Source organism: Nuphar pumila, chromosome 16 (genome assembly GCF_984573655.1).
Source record: "Nuphar pumila chromosome 16, dmNupPumi1.hap1.1, whole genome shotgun sequence".
NCBI lineage: Eukaryota > Viridiplantae > Streptophyta > Magnoliopsida > Nymphaeales > Nymphaeaceae > Nuphar > Nuphar pumila.
Genome location: NC_143264.1, coordinates 9,479,075 through 9,491,836, shown reverse-complemented (window position 1 = coordinate 9,491,836; position 12,762 = coordinate 9,479,075). Strand labels below are relative to the sequence as shown.

The 12,762-nt window shown below is 40.7% G+C and overlaps 1 long non-coding RNA gene across 1 annotated transcript; it reads right to left on the bottom strand.

Moving 5' to 3' along the window:
* Window positions 1-5,943: 5,943 nt before the first annotated feature.
* LOC149812885 (uncharacterized) lies at window positions 5,944-7,220 on the bottom strand. The gene is made up of 2 exons (XR_016428268.1): window positions 7,152-7,220; window positions 5,944-6,181 (listed from the first exon to the last, which is right to left on the bottom strand). It is a non-coding gene; the product is annotated as an uncharacterized LOC149812885 (long non-coding RNA).
* Between the last annotated feature and the right edge of the window lie 5,542 nt (window positions 7,221-12,762).

Sequence of the window (12,762 nt, the reverse complement as noted above, 5' to 3'; positions counted from 1 at the left end):
AAACCGTTTAGCGATGGATTAGCATCGGATTAGCGACGGATTTAGGTCGTCTCTAATCCACAAGTTTCTTGTAGTGGCTTAACTTGGGCTTGGTTCATTTAAGCTTGACTCGAGCTTGTCAATTTATATAAATGAGTGAAGCTTGAGCACATGCTCAAACTCTATATAAACAAGTTGAGCTTGATCAACGTTTATCAAACTCCATTAAGCTTGAGTAAGTTCATCTAGGTTGTGGAACGTGGTTATATAAACTAGTGTTACAAAAAAAAAAAACAAAGAAAGAAGCCCCATTGGGCTGTCATAAAAAGGTGGCGATATCGCCCACTCCCACCTTTAGGTTTTTTCACCTTCTTATATATCCAAGCCAAACGCCTAAGCCAAGCTGAGTTAGCACTGTTTTAGTTCGAGCCAAATTTTGAGCAATGCTGTTTAAGATTAGCTGGTGCTTGAGCATTTGTTTTTCTAGTTGAACCGAGCTCACACAGCCCAAGCTCAGCTCCCATGCAGCCCTGGCGGAATAAACTCTTGATACCATTTCTCACTATTCCATTTGAAGTGCATTCTAAAACATGATAGCAAAGATTTACAAAAGAATGAAGAAAATATAAATCATATCCACAATTGAAAAAACATTTGGTATAATGTTTTTTTCGATTAATCTAAAACATATTGACGAATCAAACCATATAAATTATATCCACATAGTTTGCTTTGCAAAAGAGTGAAGAAAATATAAACAAACCACCAATTTCTTCAAAAGTACGATACTGTCAAGGGTAGCAAAGATTAACCCCAATTATCATCTATGCACCGGATCCCTTGTTTTTAATATTTAATTTTTACGACGAAGGAACCCTCACCGAGAACCGGGTCACTTAATGGGCATGCCTCCCTGCTTGCTGGGATGTGTGATTCTAAATCAAAATTGATCCAGTCATATGAATAAGAAGGCAAGCAAAGCAGGTTATATGTCCCCCCCCCCCCCCCCGATGATTCACTGAATCCCACGTCTGTGTTCGGGGCTTTGAATGAGCACCACATATACAAGCACATGGGGCTCGTATTCCCGTGTATGTTGACATAACTTTGCATCGGACTCTGGTGTTGTTGCAAAGACTTAAGTACCCTTTATTGCTATTCTTCTCATAAAGTGATGGTTTGAGAAAATGACAAAAATGCCTTTCATTCAAAAAAGAAAAAACAAATAGTTCAAAAAAAGGACAAACATGTCCTCCATCCAGAAAGTCGAGGATGATGTTGACTCTTCAAAGTCTTCTTCTTTTTCTGTTCAAAAGAAGGACAAACATGTTTTCTTCTTCTGTCTCCGTAAAACACTGTAAAACCCTTTCTCTCTCTAGAGAAGAAATCAAGGGAAACAAAGAGTTCTTCCTGGAGAAGGCCATGAACATCAACCCTCTCACTCTCTCTCCCTTCTCTCTCTACTTCTGTGCACATCCAACAGACGATCCTACATTGCTGCATCGTCATCTTCTTCTTCTTCCTTCTTCGTAAAACACTGTAAAACCCTCTCTCTCTGTAGAGAAGAAATCAAGAGAGGTAAAGGGTTCCTCCTGGAGAAGGACATGAACACCAACCCTCTCACTCTCTCTCCCTTCTCTCTCTACTTGTGTGCCTGATTTAGAGTTTTTGCCCTTACAGGAGGGGGGTCCGGGGGCTCCCCCCGGCGCGGATCCCGCTGCGCGGTCAGCGGGCGGGGGTCCAGGGGGGGCTTCCCCTGGCGGGGGGCTCGGGGGGCAGCACCCTCCGGACCAAAATTTTTTTGGGCCTTCCAACAATGATTTGTATTATTATCGGGCTTTCCTACAGCAATTTGTAGCATTTGTAGTGTCTTCCGTAAATCGCGAAACGCTATAGCGATTTATAGTGTCTTCCGCAAATCGCTATAGCGATTCGCAAATCGCTATAGCGATTTGTAGTGTCTTCCGCAAATCGCTATAGCGATTTGTAGTGTCTTCAGCAAATCGCTATAACGATTTGTAGTGTCTTCCGCAAATTAGGACCAACTTGTCAGAGTCATATCTCCCTAACCGGAGGTCATATTCAAAATCCGCGATTTGTAGTGTCTTCCGCAAATCGCTATAGCGATTTGTAGTGTCTTCCGCAAATCGCTATAGCGATTTGTAGTGTCTTCCGCAAATTAGGAAAGCCCGATAATACTACAAATGCTACAAATTGCTGTAGGAAAACCCGATAATACTACAAATCATTGTTGGAAGGCCCAAAAAAATTTTGGTCCGGAGGGTGCTGCCCCCCGAGCCCCCCGCCAGGGGAAGCCCCCCCTGGACCCCCGCCCGCTGACCGCGCAGTGGGATCCACGCCGGGGGGAGCCCCCGGACCCCCCTCCTGTAAGGGCAAAAACTCTAAATCAGGCACACAAGTAGAGAGAGAAGGGAGAGAGAGTGAGAGGGTTGGTGTTCATGGCCTTCTCCAGGAGGAACCCTTTACCTCTCTTGATTTCTTCTCTATAGAGAGAGAGGGTTTTACAGTATTTTACGAAGAAGGAAGAAGAAGAAGATGACGATGCAGCAATGTAGGATCGTCTGTTGGATGTGCACAGAAGTAGAGAGAGAAGGGAGAGAGAGTGAAAGGGTTGATGTTCATGGCCTTCTCCAGGAAGAACTCTTTGTTTCCCTTGATTTCTTCTCTAGAGAGAGAAAGGGTTTTACAGTGTTTTACGGAGACAGAAGAAGAAAACATGTTTGTCCTTTTTTTGAACAGAAAAAGAAGAAGACTTTGAAGAGTCAACATCATCCTCGACTTTCTGGATGGAGGACATGTTTGTCCTTTTTTTGAACTATTTGTTTTTTCTTTTTTGAATGAAAGGCATTTTTGTCATTTTCTCAAACCATCACTTTATGAGAAGAATAGCAATAAAGGGTACTTAAGTCTTTGCAACAACACCAGAGTCTGATGCAAAGTTATGTCAACATACACGGGAATACGAGCCCCATGTGCTTGTATACGTGGTGCTCATTCAAAGCCCCGAACACAGACGTGGGATTCAGTGAATCATCAGGGGCGAACTCGAAGGCAAGAGGCTCCTTGCAATTTTGGTTCTCACGTCAATGAGAAAATGTCACTCAGGGGGCATGACATGACGGCTTAGCTGTGAACGTGTTAAAGTAGTGATATGAGATATTTTTACACAAGTTACACAACTTATTGTTGCAAACATAAGAAAGTGAATGTTTGAGAATGTGAATCACATGAATCTCTTTCACAGGAACAAAACTTTCACAGCTATATTAACCTGTGATAAAAACAAGCATGCTTTGCTGGGAGTTAATTTCTCACTAATTTTCTGATGTTTCTTTAACCATGCCAATGAGATCCGTTTCATTCTATTTGCATGAGTTCTGTCATGAGATGTTACCAAACATGTCCTTAAAGTTGAAACCTGTTAACCTGTGAAAGTCAGTCACAAGTAAAAGAGAGAGAGAGAGAGAGAGAGAGAGAGAGAGCTCGGTGGGCGAGAAAAAAAGAGATTAGAACAATTTACGTGGTTCAGCCAATGCAGCCTACGTCCACAGGAAAGAGAGAGTAGTGTTTTTCTTATTTCAAAAAGAGCTGTGAACAGCCCTATATATACTTGTAGCATTTACAAAGAAACAATAAAAATGAAAGGAAAGAAGATCTTGACAAAAAAAAAAACAAGAGAATAAGGAAATGAAGTACAATTTTGTGAATCTTTCCATGTTCACAAAATCAGTTTGAGAGCCATTCTCGACAATGTTTCCAACATTAACTTGATTGCAAAGCATCTTGCCATTTGAAATTGTTTTTCTGTGTCAGCAGACTCGTTTTTTGATATCGTACCATTTTTTTCTTTGATTTCCATGTTCCCAATCTGCTCACGTAGGAAAGTAAACTTTCTTGTTGTTGTACTTGATTTATTTTCTTGCTTTACCTGTTTTTTGATAAGCTTTTCAACATTTCTTTTCAAAGAAATGATGCTGTCCTTGCTAAACTTACCATAGCAGTTGTAATCATAATCGTGATAACCACCATTCCATGGTCTGATGGTGCCTCTGCTATTGCTATTTCTGTGATTTCCTTTCTCATGCTTAGCCTCACTATTATCATTTCCTGCGTAGCTGTAGTTGCCTTTCTCATATCAGCCCTACTATGATTGGTTACATCACTGCTAAGCTAGTTATTGAGCTTTCCAATTTCAACACTCCTCCTCAAACTGGGCTTATTACATAGGCCGAGTTTGCTTTTTAAGCTGATGAATTGTGCATTAATCACCTGATTTACCTCCATCAAGCCTTGGGCCCCACAACTGACAGGACCTGTACCCAAGATGAAGGGTGATAAGGTGCTAACGCACAAATATTTGTGATGTTTGCACAAGATCTGGTAAGTCCAAATGTTTTCCACTATTGAATGACTCCAATTTTCACCACATGCCAGTGGCATGGAACACTAACTACTTCATGGAATCGCAGATTATAGTATTGTGTGCTTGGGGTAGCATAATGATCAAGTAGCAACATATATTTTGAAGCTATATATGTATGTTGTAATAATGAGGGAGAAATCATCATTGCACTTTTGGAATTAATTTTTTTTTTTTTTATGAGGAACGGGGAAACCACCCACCAACGGGGCTCTGCTTGTCTGGCAAGAGCAGTTAGTCAGGTCACTTTGTGTTGGGACTTTGAGTTCGAACCCCAAATGGTATGGTTGTATAACTGGTAGGGGTCAGCCTAACTCCAGCTTTCTTAGTCGGAAAAAAATAACCGGGAAACCACCCTCAAGATCGGAAACATAGTCGTACTAACTCAGTTACCAGAAACTTCTTAAATAGGTGGAAAACCCACTTCCGGGAAACTCACTTCCAAAGTGCAATATATATTCTTCACTTTTGAAACTTGATGAAAATCTTGATTTTTATGTGCTTCTTCTATGTTTTAAATTAGCTTTATCTATTCTGCTTGTATGTTCTCTCACTCTATTTTTTTATGTTTTTTGCTTCCATGTATTTTCTTTAAATTGGTAGTCATTATTTTTAGATTTTGTTAAAAATTTAATTCTTATAATAAAAAATCATGAAATTTAAGAATAGTCATTTTTATTTTAGTTTTTATTTGTGTTCCATTTCAATTCTTATATTGTATTTTTTATTCCTTGCTTCCAGCTCTTTATACATTTTAAAATGCGTCACTTCTGGCTTTCGCTTCCCGTATCATTTTTCGCTTTCTCTTTCTAGTCTGACGACCTTGCACTGGCTAAGTTTGTCACAGTTACAGTCACATTCCCAACAGTGTAAACTTGTGGCTCACCCGTTGCTCCCAATGAGTCGCTTTGCTTCGGCATGAACAAGGGCCATAATGTCGTTGCCCCTTATTATATGCATGAGTTTGACGTCCATAAGAATGGAACCCTGCCTGCCTAGCACCCAAGGCCCCCCTCCCACTACTACTCCAAACCCCTTGAATAAGAAAAGAAAATTCACCATTTGTACTTGTTCAATATTAGTCCAAAATTACACTGGAAACATAAATCAAGAATATGTGGTCCTGAGTTACACTACAACAAAGCAGTAGATTAGCGACGACCACATTCCATCGCTAACATGGGTAGCGACGGATTAGCGACAACGAGGCGACAGTATGCTTACGTCGCGAATATTTTGACGCTAACTGGCGACGGAATTATTCCGTCGCCAGGTCCTTCGCTAATTGCGACGGAATAACGAGCGCTATATTCTGTCGCCAATCCACCGGTACTAAATGTCGACCACGGCTTGGCGACGGATTTACTTCTGTCGCTATGTCGTCGCTAGATTAATATGAATAGCGACGGATGGTTCTGTCGCTAATCCGTCACAAACACGAAAAAAAATAAAATAAAAATTATTTGAAAATTAAATACCGAGAACTGTACAATTTCTATTTCCTGTACAATTTATATTTCCTGTAAATAAAAAACAAACCACACAAAAAATTTCATATAACAAGAATCTACAACAATTAATCGTTCCACCTTAAAATTAAGAAGTTTAATTATTTACAATTCAACAATTACAATTAGGAAACATAAAAAAATAGAACTTCTTCAACACAGTCCTCTAATCATCGCCAAGATTTTGTGCGTCTTCTTGTTCATTGTCTTTATCTGTCCCTTCAGCTCCACTACGCTGATTATCGCTAGCAGCCTACACAAGAAAAGAACAATCAGTATTGATAAACAAAATATAATGAAATAAATTACACACTATATGTGATTCTATCATGTGCTCATGTGTGATCTAAGGCAATAAAAAAACTCTATATGTGATTCTATCATGCTCATATGTGCTCTAAGGCAGACAAAAAGTTTATATATATATATATATATATATATATATATATATATATATATATATATATATATATATATGATTCTATCATGCTCATATGTGTGCTAAGGCAGTCAAAAAATTGAATATGTGATTATAGCATGTTCATATGTGTTCTAAGGCATCTAGAAAAACTCTATATGTGATTCTACCATGCTCATATGTGCTTTAAGGCAGGCAAAAAACTATATATGTGATTCGATCATGCTCGTATGTGTGTTAAGGCAGTCAAAAAATTGAATATGTGATTATAGCATGCTCATATGTGCTCTAAGGCAGGCAAAGCAAAAAAATTTATATGTGATTCTATCATAAATGATATATAGCATGTTCATATGTGTTCTAAGGCAGTAAAAAAACTCTATATGTTATTATAGCATGCTCATATGTGTGCTAAGGCAGTCAAAAAACTGAATATGTGATTATAATATGCTCATATGTATTCTTAGGCAGTCAAAAAACTGAATATGTGATTATAGCATGCTCATATGTGTTCTAATGCAGTCAAAAAAACTTTATATGTGATTCTATCATTCTCATATGTGTTCTTAGGCAGGCAAAAAAACTTTATATGTGATTATAGCATGCTCATATGTGCTCTAAGGCAATAAGAAAACTCTATATGTTATTATAGCATGCTCATATGTGCTCTAAGGCAGTCAAAAAACTGAATATGTGATTATAACATGCTCATATGTGTTCTTAGGCAGGCAAAAAGTTATATATGTGATTTGATTATGCTGATATGTGTTCTAAGGCAGACAAAAAACTGAATATGTGATTATACCTGAGAGGGACCTGGAATCGAAGATCCTCTATCCTGAACAGCGGCCTTGATCTCATTTCGGAGAAAGGGGGCGATAATGTATTTGAAGTAGTTATTCAGTGATTCATTAACGATCTGACGTACATCATCACCGGAAAGAATAGTCGGATGCTTGGAGCTTATGTCAGCGCAAGAAGTCGGTGAGCCGTAACTGGAAGAACCAATAACTGGTGAAGTGTTCATATTACTCCCAAACCCGAACACACGACCTTTTTTGGGTTCACCTGCTGCAGTCACCCATGCTGTAGGATCAAATGATGGATGCTGAGTAGCGTCATCGCCATATCCACTACAAAAAAACAGTTGATTAGCGACGGAATTTAGCGACGGCGTTATATCGTCGCTACTTAGCGACGGATTAACGAGAGAAATGAATCTATCTCTATATTTGGAGAATTTTACAAAACTAGCGACAGATTATATTCCCTCGCAAAATCTGTCGCTACGTAGCGACGGATTGTGCGAGAGAATATTTTGTCGCAATAAATATGGCAGTTAGCGACGGAATTGCGATGCCTAAAATTCCGTCGCAAAATAGCGACGGCTGAGGCGACGGAATATTTTCTGTCGCCTTTTTTATTTTTTGAATTACGATGGCTTAGCGACGGAATTAATCCGTCGCTAAGCCGTCGCGAAATATCGCATTACCCCTAATCCCAGCCCTCTTTTTCCTTTCTCCTTTCGCTGCTCCCGCCCGCCGCCCTCTCCCTCCTGCCGCCCTCTTCCTTCGGCCGCCCTATCCATCCCGTCGACCTCTCTACCGGCCCCCACCGTTCGTCGGAAGTCGATCTCCGTCAAGCTTCTGCCGCCGCCGCCCGGAGCAACCGCAGGTATTTCCGGGCCCCCACCGTTAAATGGATTGGGGGTCGACCCCCTGCGTTTTTCGGCAGGGGGTCGACTCCGCCAGGCGGTCGACCCCGGTAGGGGGTCGACCCCCTGCCTAGCCCGGCCGGGGGTCAACCCCTTGTCATGTCCGGCAGAGGGGGAGGGGTCGACCCCCCGCCGTGTCCGGCAGGGGGTCAACCCCTTGTGATGTCCGGCAGGGGGTCGACCCTCGGCCGGAGGGGGTCAACCCCTTGTCATGTCCGGCAGGGGGGGGGGGGGGGGGGTCGACCCCCTGCCATCTCCGGCCGGGGGTCAACCCCTTGTCATGTCCGGCAGGGGGTCGACCCCGGTAGAGGGTCGACCCCGGCAGGCGCTCGACTCTGTGAGGGGGTCGACCCCGTCAGGGCCCTTTCCCATTGCACCCTCTCCTTCGTTGCGCTCGAGTTCAACCCTCACACCTCTCCATCCACAGCCTCTTGAGCCTCTCCCATGTCCGTCGGAGCCTCATCGGAGTCACCTACATGTGCCTCCAATCGCCAGAGCCACCTCAACTAATCTTCCACAAGAGCTGAGCCCCGTTGAATGCTCAGCGGGACCCCTCCACACCTCATTTTTCAAACGGCGCTGCCCATTAGCAAATTTAGTCACAATTCCTACAAATATGATATTCGTGGATCCATATCCGCCCAAGGATGAGTTGGCAGGATCCTATTCTCTTAAGTTTGAAAGGGTTTTTTTTCATGGTGACTTCATTTTAAAACATCATTTTTTTGTGCAGATTTCTCAACGGAACTCGCTTGTGCCCCGCCACCCGTGGTAAGTAAGTGACAAAAACAATGCAAATCGGGTAAATACCCGTGGTGAGTAAGTGATGCAAGCGCATCACATGTTATTTATATTATTGAATGTAACACTTTATTGTTCACACACTCACTTAGTTGTTGATATCTATGACTGCTTTGTTGGAGTTCGGAGATCATGCTGAGCATGATTTTAATGTATGAATATGGAAGTGTTCTTATTTTTGGAGTACGGAGTCCATGCTAGGCATGGTAGTAGTTAGTGGGATATTAAAGTGTGTTTGCTGCAGGTACATGTTTGAGATTTGTTTGATATGAATTATTTCGATGTATTGCAATGTTTGATGTGATTGTATCCATGCTTACATGTAGTTACTTTCAATTTGATTATGTCTTCCATGTGGAATTGTATACTGAAAGCATGCTTCAAATGAATGTATCGTATCATGAATAGTTTGCACATGAAAATATTAAGTTATCAATGCATGCATCATAATTCTTGTGATTGTATGACATCATATATTGCATGATAAATTTGATATTTTCTTCATCATAGCATTCTGATGGTTCTCTTTTAACTGGTTAGGATACTATTCGTAACATCATACGACAAAATGACTGCAAACCGTGAATGGATGTACCGTAGGATAGTGGACAATGAGTTATCGCATGAATATATGGATGGTGTTGACAGTTTTATTGAATTTGCAACGGCAAGTGTCAGTATAGTAGATCCCACAGGTCGGATTAGGTGTCCCTGCAAGATTTGTAAGAATAATCGATTTGTAGAACCTCATGGCATTAGACATCACCTATACAGGAAGGGTTTTGTGAGTGATTATCAGAACTGGACGTTTCATGGAGAAGAATTTAGAAATGATTTTGATGCACGGGTGAATGTGGTGCACGATAATCCATATACGAATTTGATATTTGATGTCGCAGGAACAGAACTGGGTTCTGCTATGAGTTCTAGTGATGTAAGAACTGCCGTAGATGAAGAATCACCAAACGATGCAGCTAGTAGATTTTATGATTTACTTAGAGATGCTGATGAGCCACTTTGGAACGGTTGTGAGAGTCACACTATCTTGTCTGCAGTTCTTCAACTAATGAATTTGAAGTCCGAGTATAATTTGAGTCAATCATGTTTTGATCGTTTGTGCATGATTGTGAAGAGTATGTTGCCCAAAGATGAGAAATTGCCACAAAATTTTTATCGTGCGAAAGTTATGGTCAACGCTCTAGGTACGGGTTACAAAAAGATTGATGCTTGTTCAAATCACTGCATATTGTATTTCAAGGAGCAGAAAACAACATATCATGCCCGTCATGTGGGCATCCTCGGTTCAAGCCAAAGATAAGAGGCAATGGTAGCACGAGATCAAAGGAAGTTTCATACAAGTCGCTCTGCTACTTTCCTATCACTCCTAGATTGCAGCGATTGTATATGTCTTCAAGGACAGCTAAACACATGAGATGGCATGCAAATAAAGTTCGACACGATGAAAACAAGATCACGCATCCTGTTGACGCTGAAGCTTGGAAGCACTTTGATCGTACTCATCAGAACTTTGCAATGGAAGTGCGAAATGTTAGACTCGGTCTATGTACAGATGGATTTAATCCATTTGGGGGTAGATCAACTCCATACTCATGCTGGCCAGTATTTGTAACTCTATACAACCTTCCACCAAGCTTGTGTATGAAACGTCCAAATCTTTTCTTGTCTCTGTTGATCCCTGGTCCAACCTCACCTGACCAAAATCTTGATGTATATCTAAGGCCATTGATTGATGAACTAAAACTACTGTGGGATGACAGTGTTACTACATATGATGCCCACAAAAGACAAAATTTCAACATGAAGGCCGTTGTTCTATGGACAATCAGTGACTTCCCTGCATATGGTATGTTATCTGGTTGGAGCACACATGGGAGGTTGGTTTGTCCGTACAGCATGGAGGATTCCAAAGCTTTTAGATTGAGGCATGGAAGGAAGCCTTGCTGGTTTGAGTGCCATTGTCAATTTCTACCCAGCAATCATCCGTTCCGACGTCAAAAGAATGCATTTAAAGTAGGCACAACTGAAACGGAAGGTCCATCCTCAAGATTGTCTGGCATAGAGATTCTAAGAAGATTGCGATACTTTCCATATATATTAACAGATGCCCGCAGTCCTACACCCTTTCGTGGATTTGGGAAGGATCACAATTGGACTAAAAAATCTATTTTTTGGGAACTATCGTATTGGCCGACCCTATTGATACGACATAATTTGGATGTGATGCATGTAGAGAAAAATGTGTTTGATAATGTGTTCAATACAGTAATGAATATTAAAGGAAAAACGAAAGATAATCCGAAGCCCCGTATGGATTTAAAATTAATATGTAAAAGACCAGAATTGGAACTCAAAGAGTATATGGCAAAGTACTGAAACCAAAGGCGAAGTACGTGCTCGGACCTGATCAAATAAAACATGTATGTCAATGGTTGAGACAACTGAGATTTCCAAATGGATATGTCTCTAACATTGCACGGGCTGTGAAGATTGACGATGGACAGTTATATGGGTTGAAGAGCCATGATTGTCATATCTTTATGCAACGATTGATACCCCTAGCATTCCATGATATGTTAGACAAACCTATATGGGGGGTATTGTCTCAGTTGAGCGGATTTTTCATAACATTGTGCGCATCGGAGGTCGTTGTATCAGATGTAAAGAATCTCGAGGACTCTGTCATCACCACTGTTTGTCTGCTAGAAAAGATATTTTCGCCAGCATTTTTCGATGTTATGGAACATTTGATCATACATCTGCCATATGAACTAAGGGTTGGTGGCCCTGTGCAATATCGATGGATGTACCCATTTGAAAGGTATATGTTTTTTTATATTTGTCTCTTTAATGACAGATATTTAAAATTTGAAATGTATATTATTGTCAGATGCATGTTCGACCTAAAAAAAAGGTTCGTAATAAAGCCAGAGTAGAAGGCTCTATTTGTGAGGCGTACACTTTAGAAGAGATTTCAAATTTCTCATCTATGTACTTCGAACCTCATATTCTAACATGTTACACATGCCCGCCCCGTAACGATGATGGAGAACAAGTAACTGTAGCTGACAAGCTGTCGATATTTCAACCACTTGGGCATGCATTTGGTAGTTGTCGATCAAGGCTATTGACAGATCGAGAGCAAGATGCAGCACACATCTATATTCTTTTTAATTGCTCAGTGATCGACCCATACATCGAGTAAGTATATGTATATGCAACTCAATTATAAATCATTTTATGTTCTATATATGGATACATGGCTCGGTAATATAAGTATTTGTGGTGTGCAGACGATTTGATATGGAGTTGCAAAGCGAAGTTTCACATCTCACTTATGCAGAAGTACAAAAAGAACGTGAAACTAAGTTTGTGGAGTGGTTGAAACAGTTGGTAAAGAAGCTAACATAAATTTTGTACTTATAAACAACACTAAGTTACTTAATTGATCGTGATCACAATCATTGTTTATGTCTGTGCGTAGGTTCGCCATGGTGATGTTAAAGATCAAGGAATATGTAATTTAGAAAATGGTCCGACCAAAGTTGTGCAATGCTACAACGGGTATATCGTAAATGGTTATCGATTCCATACAAATAACTACGGTATAAACAAATCAACGATAAATAGTGGCGTGTGTGTCAAGGGTAGCAGCTACGGTGAAAATGAACATGATTACTACGGTGTTATAGAGGAAATAATGGAGTTGACTTACTTAGGCATGAATAACAGGGTTACGATATTCAAGTGTCATTGGTTTGATCCAACTGCAACAAGATTCGACAAAGCTTCAGGCATTGTGGAGGTGAATCATAAATCCAAGTTTGGAACATATGAACCATTCATATTAGCCTCGCAAGCTCAACAAGTTTATTATACTTCA